The following is a 14,379-nucleotide window of genomic DNA, read 5'->3' on the forward strand; positions in this document are numbered from 1 at the left end:
CACCACTGACTGGCATCAATACCACCCTTATGTCTCACATTATAATATATTCCTAAGTATATACACATATATATATATATATATATATATATATATATATATAGTAAGATGGTGACTGGCCTCATTGTAAATGAGCGGTATGTACCACGCAAGAGGTTTGAACCTGGAGGGTCATTCTGCCATATTTTTTGTTGAAGTGTTCACAGGGCCAAGGTTTTACAGGTGGCTGGACAGGTGGGTGGGTCTGGCCACCTACATACCCCACCCATGGCGGGATATGTAGGTTGTCAGACCCACCCATCTCTCCAGCCACCTGTAAAACCTGGGCCCTATGAACACTTCAACAAAAAATATGCCATTACAAGTGCCAGAACAGACCTCCACTTTCGTGGTACACACCACCCATTTACAATGAGGCCGGTCGTCATCTTACAACATAAATATATATATATATATATATATATATATATATACTACCAAGTAAATCAGATTTAATATGTTGAGGCTGTAATGTCTGAGCATCTGGTAGAGGACTTTGGCTTACCATCTCCTAGTTGGTCGCTCTGTAGTGTTGACTCTTGTGTAATTTGACCATCAATTGAGCGGTGGATCTGTCGGGTCTATAGTCATCTTTAAGCAATAAAATCAACGACCTGACTGATGTTACGGCTTTAATGTACATTTGCACCATTGATCAATGCTAGTAAATACCCCTTAACTTTTCAACACAACAGAGAGATTCCTTTCCATTATTGACTGCGATAAATATATGACACTGCAAACACCGACCCCGAGAACCACTCATCATGATGGTAAACAAGACCTAAAGAGAGCTTTATATGCAGTATAAATCACAATGACATCAGATGCTAAATAAATATAATAAATATACCATGTCTATAGCCTCAAATTATTTTTCTGTCTGTTACAGATTCCACGGTGTGGACACAATCCCATTTCATATCTTGAGCAATAATGAATGGGTGACCTTGAGATAGAAAAGGGCCAAAAAGGACAGAGAGAATATGTAATTAGTCTCAAGTTCAATATCTAGGATGTAAATAGCGTGAAGCCACAGCACCAGGAATTGGTCAGAGCTTCCCACAACCTATGAACAGATATGGAAGATCCATTTTTCTAATCCTGGTCAACCCATTTGTTAATTGTGATCTGACGCTTTATAAAAGTCGATTTTCCTATGAAATAATGGCCACCGGTATAGAAATGAGCTGATTAATACATGCTTAAAATGTCAAGGATTCAAGGGAATCTATGCAAGGATCAACAATAGAGGAGTCGTAAGGAGTGAAGGAATTTATTGACGCCTCCAGTTGGGTTTGATGTTATTTATTTATTGAATGATATACCAAGATGTTTCTGGTCTCCAATCACAGTCCTAAGGGGTCGGGTAACAGAAGAACAGGACATCATCACTTTCTGTCCTTACATCAACCACCCGAATGGTCAGCTTTGGATCTACATTAGAAAGGGCTGCATGCCTGATTATATCAGTTTGAAGCCATCCCCGCTACTTATAAATTTTGTTTACAGGCCGAACAACCCCTTTAATGCAAGTAGGTTTTGTACATAGCTCTCTGGCAAAGTTCTACTTTGGAAGGGCTTAGCCATAGTGGAGTGGAGTTTTAATATCGATTTCAGCCAAGGGCTAACATCAGTGGCTAGTATTTAACTGGAAGTAATGGCATGTATAAGAGACTGAGATTTTACACCATTTTTAAACACAAGTGTGTGGAGGACCAGAATTGGTTAGGCAACATGGAACTTGGAACCAGAAGGGCCCATGATTAGGATGTGTGACAAAGGGATGTTGGTGCACTACCTGATGAAGAATTGTGCCTTTATTTGAGGTTTCCAACTTATTTCCAAATCACAAACAGGTTTTGACTTTGGACAGGTGATTGCGGATCGGAGCCAAAACCAAGTTTGTGATTTGAAAACTTCAATTATAGGTAACTAATTAAACATTCATTGTGCATTCACGATTCTTCATTGGGGAGCGCACCAACACCTTGCCATCATACATCGTTAACCTGCTCGTCTCTTGAATGGATTCTCTCCTGGTGCTGTTTTGTGAAATGGGCCTTCACCCAATCACCACTTTTCTACCAAAAGGGCACCGCCATGGACACCTTTTATGATTAAGGTGCAGACAAGTTGGAGAGAAAGGCTTCCAACCTGCAATAGTAGTATCGCAAAATGGAGGAAGAAGGGGTTCAATACCTTTGCTGCCGTGAAGAAACCAGGATGATCAGATATTCCTGGACAGAGATCTTTATTCTCCGCATTTTGGAGAATGTTTCTGCTTCGAATTTCCGGCTCCAACAACGCGTAGAATAAAGATCACTGTCCAATAATATCGGTTCATCCCGGTTTCTTCATGGCAGCGTGGTAAAGCACCCCTTCTTTCTCTACTTTACGATTTCACTCCTTGGGAACTGTGGCAGCAGTTTTTTGCATGCTGTTTTCAATGGGTGTGACTTTCTCACAAACCCTCCAGGTGAGCAATTACTAGATCTTCTCTTATCTATCATACAAGGATAAGACCCTATCTGCAGCTTTTGTCTTTCCAGCATTATTACAACCTGCAGTGGTGAATGAGTCCAAAATGGTAACAACCTAGCTGTTTCTAGTTGGCGGAAGCGCCAGGTTACAAGCAATGATAGGGAAGAGAGAGCAGTAAGGGCTCCACCATGTCCAACAAAACCCATGATTAGAGATGAGTGAACCCTATGTTCGGTGTTTGACTTTCAGGCCAAACACTGACTTTCCAAAAAAAATAGATTCGGGATTGGAGTTTGGGTGCTTTACGTATGCTGACCACTTGCTCCAGCATCGCTGTGCTCAGGTATGTCATTGCGCTGCCCAGTGTTTAACGGCTCACACTAGGGGTAACAACAGAGTTCTCAGATGTAGTGTGCACCAAAAAAAAAAAAAAAAACACCACCCACCACCAAAAAACACCACCCCCCCAAAAAACACCACCCCCCCAAAAGTGATCTTCTCATGGCTGGCTACATGTTGGCGCAGGTCCGAATTGCCAATCAATGACTTCCATTGGGGTTCGGTCAAGTCCTCACTCATGTAGGTTCTGTTCGGCTGCACCGACATAACTGAACTTCCATGGCTTTGCTCATCTCTACCCATGATACCAATTTAAAAAGCTGCGCTCACTCTTATACAACTACTACCCGTAAGTGGCCTCATGGTTGGGCAAAAGCTGAGTTTTCCACCATTGCCTTCTGTGCCTTATAGACGACCCAACCACCTGCTCATCATTTAGAAGCTAAAACAGGCCCATAATCATTGGTCTAGAACACCTTAACATTAGCATCTGCACCGAGACTGCCGTTGAGACCCTCGGACATGGCACATTGGTGCCATAACGTACACATCAAATCTACATCTACATGGAGCTGTATACTGTTGTCTGAGCTGGCGAAGTCAGCTGCAAAAAGCCACATCTGCCATTACCCCCCCTACCCTCTTACACTTGGGAATCCGTCTATATATACACCACCTTTCTAGTGTCATTAAAACCGATAATGAAACATTAGGTAAGGTGCCCGTAGACATATTTACTATGTGCATTTATTTACTTTTATGTACTCGGACGTGAATCCCATTATCGCAAACCTTAAATATTTTCCATAATAAAACCAGCAATTTTCTTTCTTATGGCCTTGCAATCTTTTTTGAGTTCTCGCTATTTCCATAAAAACATTTAGCCTTTGCTCTCTGCCCAAATCCCTATTATTTTTTTTGACATTTTATTTCTTTTGGCATAACGTAATATGCAAGTATTAAATTTTCAATTGCACAAACTCTATAATAAAAACCTATCTATCTATTCCACATCATGCAAATCATTGCGGTCTAATGTAAAACCGTGTGAAAAAATAAAACATTAAAAAAGTCACAAAACATTACGGTGACTCACATTATCCAATTTGGATCTCACTTAGCATAGGGGCTAGGAGCCGCCACATAGACATGAGCGAATACATTTGCAGGACTCTGGTTGAGTAGACCTATCGGTAGTTTGTGGCCTTCAGACAAGAGACCTGTGACTGCCTCCTACCTGCTGGGATCTCCAGCGCCTCTTCTGATTTATGGGCCCACCACTAGACATGAGTGAATAAATTTGCAGGACTCTGATTGAGTAGACCTATTGGTAGTTTGTGGCCTTCAGACAAGAGACCTGTGACTGCCTCCTACCTGCTGGGATCTCCAGCGCCTCTTCTGATTTATTGGCCCACCACTTGACATGAGCGAATACATTTGCAGGACTCTGGTTGAGTAGACCTATCGGTAGCTTGTGGCCTTCAAACAAGAGACCTGTGACTGCCTCCTACCTGCTGGGATCTCCAGCGCCTCTTCTGATTTATGGGCCCAGCGCTAGACATGAGCGAATAAATTTGCAGGACTCTGGTTGAGTAGACCTATCGGTAGCTTGTGGCCTTCAGACAAGAGACCTGTGACTGCCTCCTACTTGCTGGGATCTCCAGCGCCTTTTCTGATTTATTGGCCCAACGCAACGTCATCATTGTGGTGTGACATACCCGCCTGCTAATCAGAGGAGGCATCCAGGATACAGACAGGTAGGAGATGGTTCTCCAGTCCACCAGTCATGGACTACTGATGTAACCACTGGACCACGGTCCTGAAAATTGATCAACTCAGCTCAAACTGCTACACTCAGATTTGTTTCAGGAGTTTTTGGAGCAAAAACTCTCCAATTCTCCAATCAAAACTCGTGGCTTTGGTGATATCCTTGTGAAATGTTCAGTTTCTGCTCCAAAATCTCCTGAAAAAACTCAGTGTGAACATTCCCATAGGTTATGTGCATGCAAAGTCTTTTTCAGACCCCCTTTACAGGTCCGTGTTTCCGGTACATGTGGTGACCGTTTTCACATGTACAGGAGACACGTTCACACGGATCTTCATTAATATCTAGGGTGGTCTTCACACCATCCATGTGATCCACATGTGTGCTCCACACGGAAACATGTCTGTTTTTTTGCCGGCAGCATGAACACACAGACCCATACAAGTCATTGAGTCTGTAAAAAAGACATGCTGCACACGAGTAACATCCGTGTGCCATCCGGGTGCCATCTGTGCCAACCATGTGCCGACCATGTGCCATCCATGTGTCCTCCGTATGCCATTCATGTGCCGTCCATGTGCCATCATCTTGCCATCCATGTGCCGTCCATGTGCCATCTATGTGCTATCCATGTGCCGTCCGTGTGCCATCCATATGCCATACGCATTTGTTTAACATTGCAACATATAGTAGAAGCTTTATAATTTCATCCTTCCTTTAACCAACCCGGAAAAACATGACACACGGATGACCACACGTATGAACAAAGCGGACTGTGCAACAAGTGTGTTTTTTTAAACGGATGTGTCAAGGGGGCCTGAGGCGGATTCTGCCTGCAACCTATCTGAAAAAGCACCAAAAAATGCCACAAAAAGTGAATGTATTGCACAGCAATGTACAAAATAACATTGTGGTGCACACGTTCAGTCTTCAAAAACCGTGAAGCAGTTAAAAGAAGCAGAATGATCCTAGCAAAACATTCTTTTAGAGAAAAGATGCCACAGCAAAAACTACAGCAAAACTAAAAATAAAACAGTCAACTTTTTACTGAAGCGGTTTCGCCTAGGAAAACCTCAGGGGCTCCGCCGGCATCTTAAGGACATGGGAGTTTCTGGAGCAGTTTTTCTGCTCTAAAGAAGTTTTGGCAAGTTTTTTATTGCATCATGCCTATGTGACGGATTCGGTCATAATTCGCGGAATTCTTTTTTTTCTTCTACCCCACGTGTATTTCAAAACTTTTTCAGAAAAATAGATCAAGAAACTCCTGTAATGAATTTCCCACTATCGATGAATATGGAGAGTTTTCCCAGAGTTTTTCTAGTGGTTTTTGACCTTGTAGCAGATCTGCTCTAAAATACTCATCAAAAATTTCCATGTATCTATATGTTTCTATGATTATTGCAAAGAAGTGATAACATAATTGCTTCTAATTCTGCAGCTCAGACGTCCACAAAGCATTTTTAATGTTCCCAGGACATTGGCCAATCAACTTGGCTGAGGTCCTAGGTGTGACTGTCTGTGCCCCCGCTGGTTGCTGCAAGCAATAGGAGTGAAATGACAGTGACTCCAATTCAGCATGGCTACAAAAGTCACGCATCAGTCACACTCATTGATTCAGTGAGGCCTACTAAAAGTCATACTCATTAATATAAGTTCTCACATTCAACTAACGAGGGTGGGAAAAAAAAAGAAAGGGCACTGGGGGTTGCAAAAAAAGAAAGGGCACTGTGGGTGCAAAACAAAAAAACAGGGCATTGGGGGTGCAAAAAAAAAGAAAGGGCACCAGGGGATGCAAAAAAAAGAAAGGGTACTGGGGGTGCAAAAACAAGAAAGGGTACTGGGGGTGCAAAAAAAGAAAGAGCACTAGGGGTGCAAAAAAAAGAAAGGGTACTGGGGGTGCAAAAAAATGAAAGGGCACTGGGGGTGCAAAAAAGAAGAGAACTGGGGGTGCAAAAAAAGAAAGGGCACTGTGGTGCAAAAAACGAAGAGAACTGGGGGTACAAAAAAAGAAAGGGCACTGGGGTGCAAAAAAAAAGAAAGGGCACTGGGGGTGCAAAAAAAAGAAAGGGCACTGGGGGTGCAAAAAAAGAAAGAGCACTAGGGGTGCAAAAAAAAGAAAGGAAACTGGGGGTGCAAGAAAAAGAAAGGTTACTGGGGGTGCAAAAAAAAGAAAGGGCACTGGGGGTGCAAAAAAAAATAAGGGTACTGGGGGTGTTAAAAAAGAAAGGGCACTGGGGGTACAAAATAAAGAAAAGGTACTGGGGATACAAAAAAAAAGAAAAATACTGAGTGTGCAAAAAAAAAAAAAGAAAGGGAACTGGAGGTGAAAAAAAAAAGAACTGGGAGTGCAAAAAAAAAAAAAAAAAGAAAGGACACTGGGGGTGCAAAAAAAAAGAAAGGGCACTGGGGGTGCAAAAAAAAAAGAAAGGGCACTGGAGAAATCCTACGGAAATTTTGCATCTGAAATCACCACCACTACTGATTCTGGCCGGGGAAGGTGGCAGCAAGAAAAAAAAAACCTCAAAACGCGTTGGCTTGCAGAAGGTGGCAGATTGGAGAGGCAGTGCCAGCTGGGGGACTCTGGTGAAAGTCACAGCGCGCTGGAGCAAATCTGCAGCCACAACTATTGGGGGCACCAGATGCATGTGGGTAATGAATCACGCCTGGAAAACCTCACATGCAGGCAGGACAAGTATCATCTTGCTTAGAAACATCCTCTACTAATAAATAAGCAAAATGTCAATATATGCAACAATCCTCTACATAGTATGTGCCTCCTTGTCTTATCTACCTGCGTTTCTTCTGCTTTTCCTCTTCCTCCACTCTTCCTCCTATGTCTGTTTCTCCCTGTTTGTCTGTCTCTCCCCTCCCCCTCCTCTCTCTCTCCTCTCTCTCCTCTCTCTCTCCTCCTCTCCCTCTCTTCTCCCATTCCGTATGTTTCTGTGTTTCTCCCTCTCCCTGTCTCTACCACTGCCGCCTCCCCCTATAAACTGCACCAAAGGCTGTCAAACATCACAGCTGCAACATTTCCATGCCCCGGTGTCACAGCAAATGTAATAAATAAACCAATTTTTATCCGATTTCTGTTTTTAATGACGGAAAACGCCATTAATCATCGGCTATTTTACGACATGTAAAAAGTGTTTGGGATTCGTATTTTATAGGACCAAATCTATGGCAATTCCAGAAATAACTACCCAGCTCCCCTCCCCCCCCCTTCTCTTATCCTTTAACAAAAATATTAATATATAGGATTGGTAGCCTATATAGCGGTATTTGGCACTTGTATCCTAATATACTTGTTTATGGAGCCTGCAAGGAGGCTCCCCCTGTGTACACAGCATTGCACACCACAATCCCATTCACCGATATTGCTATTTGAGGCACAGAAAAAGCAACGCCGGCTTCTGCATTGTCCTTATGCACAATGCATAGACAAAAAAGGAAAAAAAAATGAAAAACAGCAAATAAAATGATTTTCCGGATCCTTTTATGATTTGCATGCAACATAAATTTAATAAATAGATGAAAAACGCCTTTGTTCCACGGAGCGTGACCTGAAGAAGGAGCATCGGACGTGGACTTGACCTTCTTATATCCCCTTATTGTTTAAAATGCAACAGTTGCACTAATTCCGTCAAGTATTCCGCAGATACAATGTGCAATATTCCCAGCTACAGGAATAGGAGTTGACTGGAGCTCGTCTCCTCCACATTCCTGTGCATTCATCAGGACTAGTCTACAGATGCCAGAAAAAGCTGTAGGAACTCGGAGAACTTCACCCCTAATAACTCCCATAAAATGAAGGAGCTTCTGTGGGAGAAATCCTCTGCAGTGCCCTGGCCTGCTCCTCGCTGGAGCCAAGACATTGTCCATCTTAGTCTTATTTCTACTATGAAGCTGGTGTTTCCCATCTCTGTGTGGCTGCCATTGGCCATGGATATGGACACCTATTGTGATATTCAGCAGTTAGGAAAGGGTCAATGTAACGTATCCCTCCTTATATACCGGAACACCCCTGTATGCAAGATTTCATATACATGATGCTTATATAATAAGCAAAAGATACACGGACACTGCCTGTCTGCATGTGTGATCGATGACCAGGCTGCACACAGAGGTCCTCTAGGTAGGTAGATACAGAGAGTGTGCCTATGTGTAGATAGATAGATATGTGTACATAGGTGTATGTATATCTATGTGTGTTCATATGTGTATGTTTGTATATGTGTGTATGTATATGTGTATCTATGTATGTGTGTAAATATGAGTGTATCTGTGTATGTATGTGTGTATATGTATGTGTTTGTGAATGTGTATGTATGTGTGCATATGTATATGTGTGTCATTGCGTGTGTTTTTGTGTATTTGTGTGCATCTGTATATGTACACTGTAGCATCCATGGGACTATGTGACTGCCTGATACAATAACACAAGCCTGTTACACTGCACCGCCGTGCACATTACACACCACTGGCTCCAATTTTTTTTTATTTTTTTTTTACTACCTACCATATCATAATTTGACCCCAGTGAATGTGTGTTTAGGTGTGTGCATATGTATGTGTATCAGTGTGTGTATTTGTGTGCATATGTGTATGTATATGTTTACATATGTCTTTGTATTTGTGTGTATCTGTGTATGTATATATATATATGTGTGTGTGTGTGTGTGTGTGTATTTGCATGTATGTATGTATGTATGTGCATGTGGGCATATGTGTATCTGTGTATATATGTGTGTATATGTATTTGTGTCAATGTGTGTGTATTTGTGCATATGTGTGTATCTGTGTATATATGTATATGTGTGTGTATCAGAGTATGTGTGTATTTGTGTGTATGTGTGTAAGTATTATTGTGTAGATATGTATCATTGTATTTGTGTGTAGTGATATATGTGTATATATATTTATATGTATGTCTATCTATGTGTGTCAGTGTATATGTGTATTTGTGTATATATAAATATATATATATATTTGTGTGAGTGTATGTGTGTATACGTATATATCTGAATATATTTGTGTGTGTATATGTATGTGTAACAGTGTATCAGTGTACTTGTGTATATCTGTGTATATATGTATCAATGTACGTGTGTATTTGTGTGTATCTGTATATGTGACTGCCTGATACAATAACACAAGCCTGATACACTGCACAGCCGAGCACATTACACACCACTGGCTCGGATTTTTTTTTTTTTTTTTTTTACTACCTACCATATCGTAATTTGACCCCTAATCCCACTACCCTCCCCCCCACACACATGGTGAACATCCCTGACCAAAAAAAAATAAATAAAAAAATCCATGTGAAATCAGTTTCCATATTTCCATATAAAGGTTTGGAGTATTTTGCCTTCTCCTTGGCTTCACACAAGGTTTCTCCCAGCCTCCATGCTGTAACCTGCAGCAGGGCAGCCGCCGTATGCTGCAAAGGTAAATTTCTGCATAGTGTTTTCCATCCACATTCAATATGTTGTCATTAGCAGATCCTTCCCGGTGAATATTCCCCTCGGCTCGTCCTCCATCCTTCCTCCTTGTGTCTTTTTGTTCCTTCAGATTTTATTTGATAAACTTTCCTAAATTGTGGATGTGATTGTGACCCCTGTGCAGGGGGCTTCCTCATTGGCTACACCCTGTTTGGGATCTACAGGCTCTACATATTGGGGTCTCTTATACTGGATTTTTTGCATTGGGATCTACTGCAACAACCATAGACAAATCCACACTAAATCTCCACATTTCCATGCTGCCTATTTCTCCACTACGTTGGATGGGGGGATCTGGTCGTGGAGCCGTCACCCCTTGAACACGTCTGTAAACCTGCAGGCTACATGACACATATTTCATCTTACGGCTGGAAATAAACTGATCTTTCACACAACATTGCAGAAAAATGCCCAAGGTCTGATGCATTTGGCCTAAGCACAATCACCGCAGACAGGTTTTCCCTTTGCTACATCCATAGTCTCAAAAGCAACATGGCCAAGGTAATACAGAGTCTAGCAATTAACAATGATTTTCTGCAAATCTGCCCTGAGCCCTGAGTGTGATGCAGGCTGTGCCATAGAACAGATGCATCATCATCATCACCATCCTCATCCTCCTCCCTGCACCGCTGCCCCATCCCCATCACAGTACCTGATCCACACAAGGACTGCAGTCTGGCAGGGATGGATCCTTTAGAAGTGTGTGCAGGCCCATAGATGGCTCACAAAAGGGATGCTGCTACCGCTCTGTATCACAGCAATGGAGACTATGCCAGCATCAGGACCAGCACAGGCCACGCCCACTACAGGGCTTCTCTCCCCTGATTGGAGGGGGGGATTATGGCTGCTCCTTTTCAGCACCAGAGACAGAGGCAGCAGGAGAGAGTGAGGGCTGTGATGATGGCAGGAATGAGTGACAGCTCCGGGGGCCTATGGGAGGGGGTCAGGGGGCTGGGGAGACAGAGAGCGAGTGCGAGAGGAGAGGAAAAAGGAGGAGGGAGGGAGAGAAGGAAACAAGGAGAAGGTATAAAGATAGAAAAGAGACACTGAGAGACAAACACAGGAGCAATGCATCTCCCAGCTCCCTGGCATCTGCCAGTCAGGCCTGGTGAGGCTGGCACACATCTCCTGCCCAGCGCTGTCTCATAGGCACATGGCAGCTTCTGCTGGGGGCTTCACTTGGATGCTCACATTGTGCTGTGTTTGTGTGTGTAGGTGTATATATGCGTGTTTGTAGGTATGTGTATGTGTATATGTGTGTGTGTGTGTGTGTATAGGTATATGTGTGTGTGTGTTCATATGTGTACATATGTGTGTGTTTATTTCGTTTGTATGGGTGTATATCTGTGTGTGTATGTGTATCTGTATGTGTGTTTCTGTGTGTACATGTTTGTATATATATATGTGTGTGTTTATGTGTGTGTGTGTGTGTGTGTGTGTGTGTATACATGTATGTGTGTATATGTGTGTATGTGAGTGTAAGTATGTGTGTGTTTTTCTGTGTGTATGTGTATATGTATGTGTGTGTGTATATGCATATATGTGTGTTTGTAAATTTGTGGTGTGTGTGTATGTGTGTATATACTGTATGTATGTGTGTGTCTGTGTGTGTGTGTGTGTGTGTGTGTGCTATGTGTAGGTATATGTGTATGTGCGTATATTTGTGTATGTGTGTGTTTCTGTTTGTGTGAATGTGTGTGTATGTGTGTATATATCTGTGTGTTTGTATGTGTGTGTGTATCTGTTTATGTGTGCGTATATATATATATATACACACACATATATATGTGTGTGTGTGTCTGTGTGTGTGTGTGTTCGTGTGAATGTCTGTGTATGTGTGTATATATGTGTGTGTTCGTGTATGTGTGTGTGTGTATCTGTTTATGTGTGTGTGTATGTGTATTTATATATATATATATATATATATATATATATATATAAAAATATGTGTGTGTGTGTGTGCATATGTGTCTGTGTGTGCATATGTGTGTGTGTGTGCATGTGCATATGTGTCTGTGTGTGTGTGTGTGTGTGTGCGTGTGTGCGTGTGCATATGTGTCTGGTTTCCTCTCAATTCTACCGCACAGGCTTGATAGTTTATTATTCTGGGCATATGATGCAAGAGTCTGCATTCACTTATCCCTTCTCTTGTTAGTGCCTTCCCCCTTTTCTCTCTTCCTCTTTCCCTTCTTCTTTCCTTTTCCCCTCTTCCCCTTGCCCTATTTCCTTTTTGCCTCCTTCCCTTCCCTCTTTTCTTTTTCTCCTTTTTAACTATTTCTTTATGCACTCTTTCCTCTCTCTTATTTTCCTCTCCTCCTTCCCTATTTCCCTCTTGTTCTTCCTCCTTCCTTCTTCTCTCTTCCTCCTTTCTTTCCTCTCTCCTCCTTTTCTTTCTCCTTGTCTCCTCTTTCCTTCCCTTCATCCTTTTTTCCTTTTTCTTCTTCCCTCCTCTCTCCCTTTGTTGCCTCTCCTCCCTTTTTCTTCTCTCTCTCTTCCTTCACCCCCTTTTTCCTTTCTCCATTCTTTCTTTCCCTTTTCTCCCATTTTCCTGAATTCCTGTTTCCTCCTCTTTCCTTCCTCTCTTATCTCTCCCCCTTTCGTGTCTCCCTCTTTTATCCTCTCTCCCTCCTTTATTTTCTCTTCTTCTTTCCTCTCTACTTTCCACCCTCTCTCCTTCTTTACCCTCTCCCTCCTTTCTTTTATCTTCCTCTTCTTTACCTTTATTTTTCCTTATCTCTCTCTTTTTTTTTCTTCCTCTTCCTCCTTTTTCTTCTCTCCCTCTTCTCTCTCTTCATCTCTCTGTCCTTTCATTTTTTCCACTCTCCCTCTTTCCTCTCTCCCTCCTTTCTCTTCTGTCGCTGGCTTCCTCTTTCCTGCGCGCTCCCTCTTTCCCCTCTCCCTCCTTTCTTTTCTCTCCCTCTTCCATGTCTTTCTCTTTCCTCCTCTCTCCCTCCTTTCTCTTCTCATGCTGTCTTCCTCTTTCCTGCCTGCTCCCTCTTTCCTCTCTTCCTCCTTTCTTTTTTCTTCTATCCCTCTTCTCTCTCTTCATCTCTCTGTCCTTTCATTTTTTCCACTCTCCCTCTTTCCTCTCTCCCTCCTTTCTCTTCTGTCGCTGGCTTCCTCTTTCCTGCGCGCTTCCTCTTTCCCCTCTCCCTCCTTTCTTTTCTCTCCCTCTTCCATGTCTTTCTCTTTCCTCCTCTCTCCCTCCTTTCTCTTCTCATGCTGTCTTCCTCTTTCTTGCCTGCTCCCTCTTTCCTCTCTTCCTCCTTTCTTTTTTCTTCTCTCCTGTCGCTGTCTTCCTCTTTCCTGCGCGCTCCCTCTTTCCCCTCTCCCTCCTTTCTTTTCTCTCCCTTTTCCACATCTTCCTCTTTCCTCCTCTCTCCCTCCTTTCTCTTCTCTTACTGTCTTCTTCTTTCCCCTCTCGCTCCTTTCTTTTCTCTCCCTCTTCCATGTCTTCCTCTTTCCTCCTCTCTCCCTCCTTTCTCTTCTCATGCTGTCTTCCTCTTTCCTGCCTGCTCTCTCTTTCCTCTCTTCCTCCTTTCTTTTTTCTTCTCTCCCTCTTTTCTCTCTCCCTCCTTTCTCTTCTCATGCTGTCTTCCTCTTTCCTGCCTGCTCTCTCTTTCCTCTCTTCCGCCTTTCTTTTTTCTTCTCTCCCTCTTTTCTCACCCCTCCTTTCTCTTCTGTCGCTGCCTGCCTCTTTCCTGCGCGCTCCCTCTTTCCCCTCTCCCTCCTTTCTTTTCTCTCCCTTTTCCACATCTTCCTCTTTCCTCCTCTCTCCCTCCTTTCTCTTCTATTACTGTCTTCTTCTTTCCCCTCTCGCTCCTTTCTTTTCTCTCCCTCTTCCATGTCTTCCTCTTTCCTCCTCTCTCCCTCCTTTCTCTTCTCATGCTGTCTTCCTCTTTCCTGCCTGCTCTCTCTTTCCTCTCTTCCTCCTTTCTTTTTTCTTCTCTCCCTCTTTTCTCACCCCTCCTTTCTCTTCTGTCGCTGCCTGCCTCTTTCCTGCGCGCTCCCTCTTTCCCCTCTCCCTCCTTTCTTTTCTCTCCCTTTTCCACATCTTCCTCTTTCCTCCTCTCCCCCTCCTTTCTCCTCTCTTGCTGTCTTCTTCTTTCCCCTCTCCCTCCTTTATTTTCTCTCCCTCTTCCATGTCTTCCTCTTTCCTCCTCTCTCCCTATCCTTTACTGCATCTGTTCCTTGTTCTCTCTGCCTGGGCCGCTCTCTTCCCCCAAACACTTAGCAATCTGTTCTTTCCTCACA

The 14,379-nt window shown here is 43.0% G+C and overlaps 1 protein-coding gene across 16 annotated transcripts in view; it reads right to left on the reverse strand.

Moving 5' to 3' along the window:
* The window catches only part of NRXN2 (neurexin 2), a 955,311-nt gene extending 944,387 nt beyond the window's left edge, over window positions 1-10,924 (reverse strand). For 10 of the 16 annotated variants that reach the window (XM_075326054.1, XM_075326058.1, XM_075326070.1 and 7 more), the window contains exon 1: window positions 10,778-10,920. The gene's annotated coding sequence lies outside the window, so the exon portion shown is untranslated. Of the gene's footprint in view, window positions 1-7,418; window positions 7,439-10,777 lie in introns of those variants that run through there. The other 6 variants (XM_075326063.1, XM_075326064.1, XM_075326062.1 and 3 more) reach the window with 3 other exon arrangements.
* Window positions 10,925-14,379: the final 3,455 nt, after the last annotated feature.

This window comes from Anomaloglossus baeobatrachus, chromosome 10, assembly GCF_048569485.1.
Source record: "Anomaloglossus baeobatrachus isolate aAnoBae1 chromosome 10, aAnoBae1.hap1, whole genome shotgun sequence".
In the NCBI taxonomy this organism is placed as follows: Eukaryota; Metazoa; Chordata; class Amphibia; order Anura; family Aromobatidae; genus Anomaloglossus; species Anomaloglossus baeobatrachus.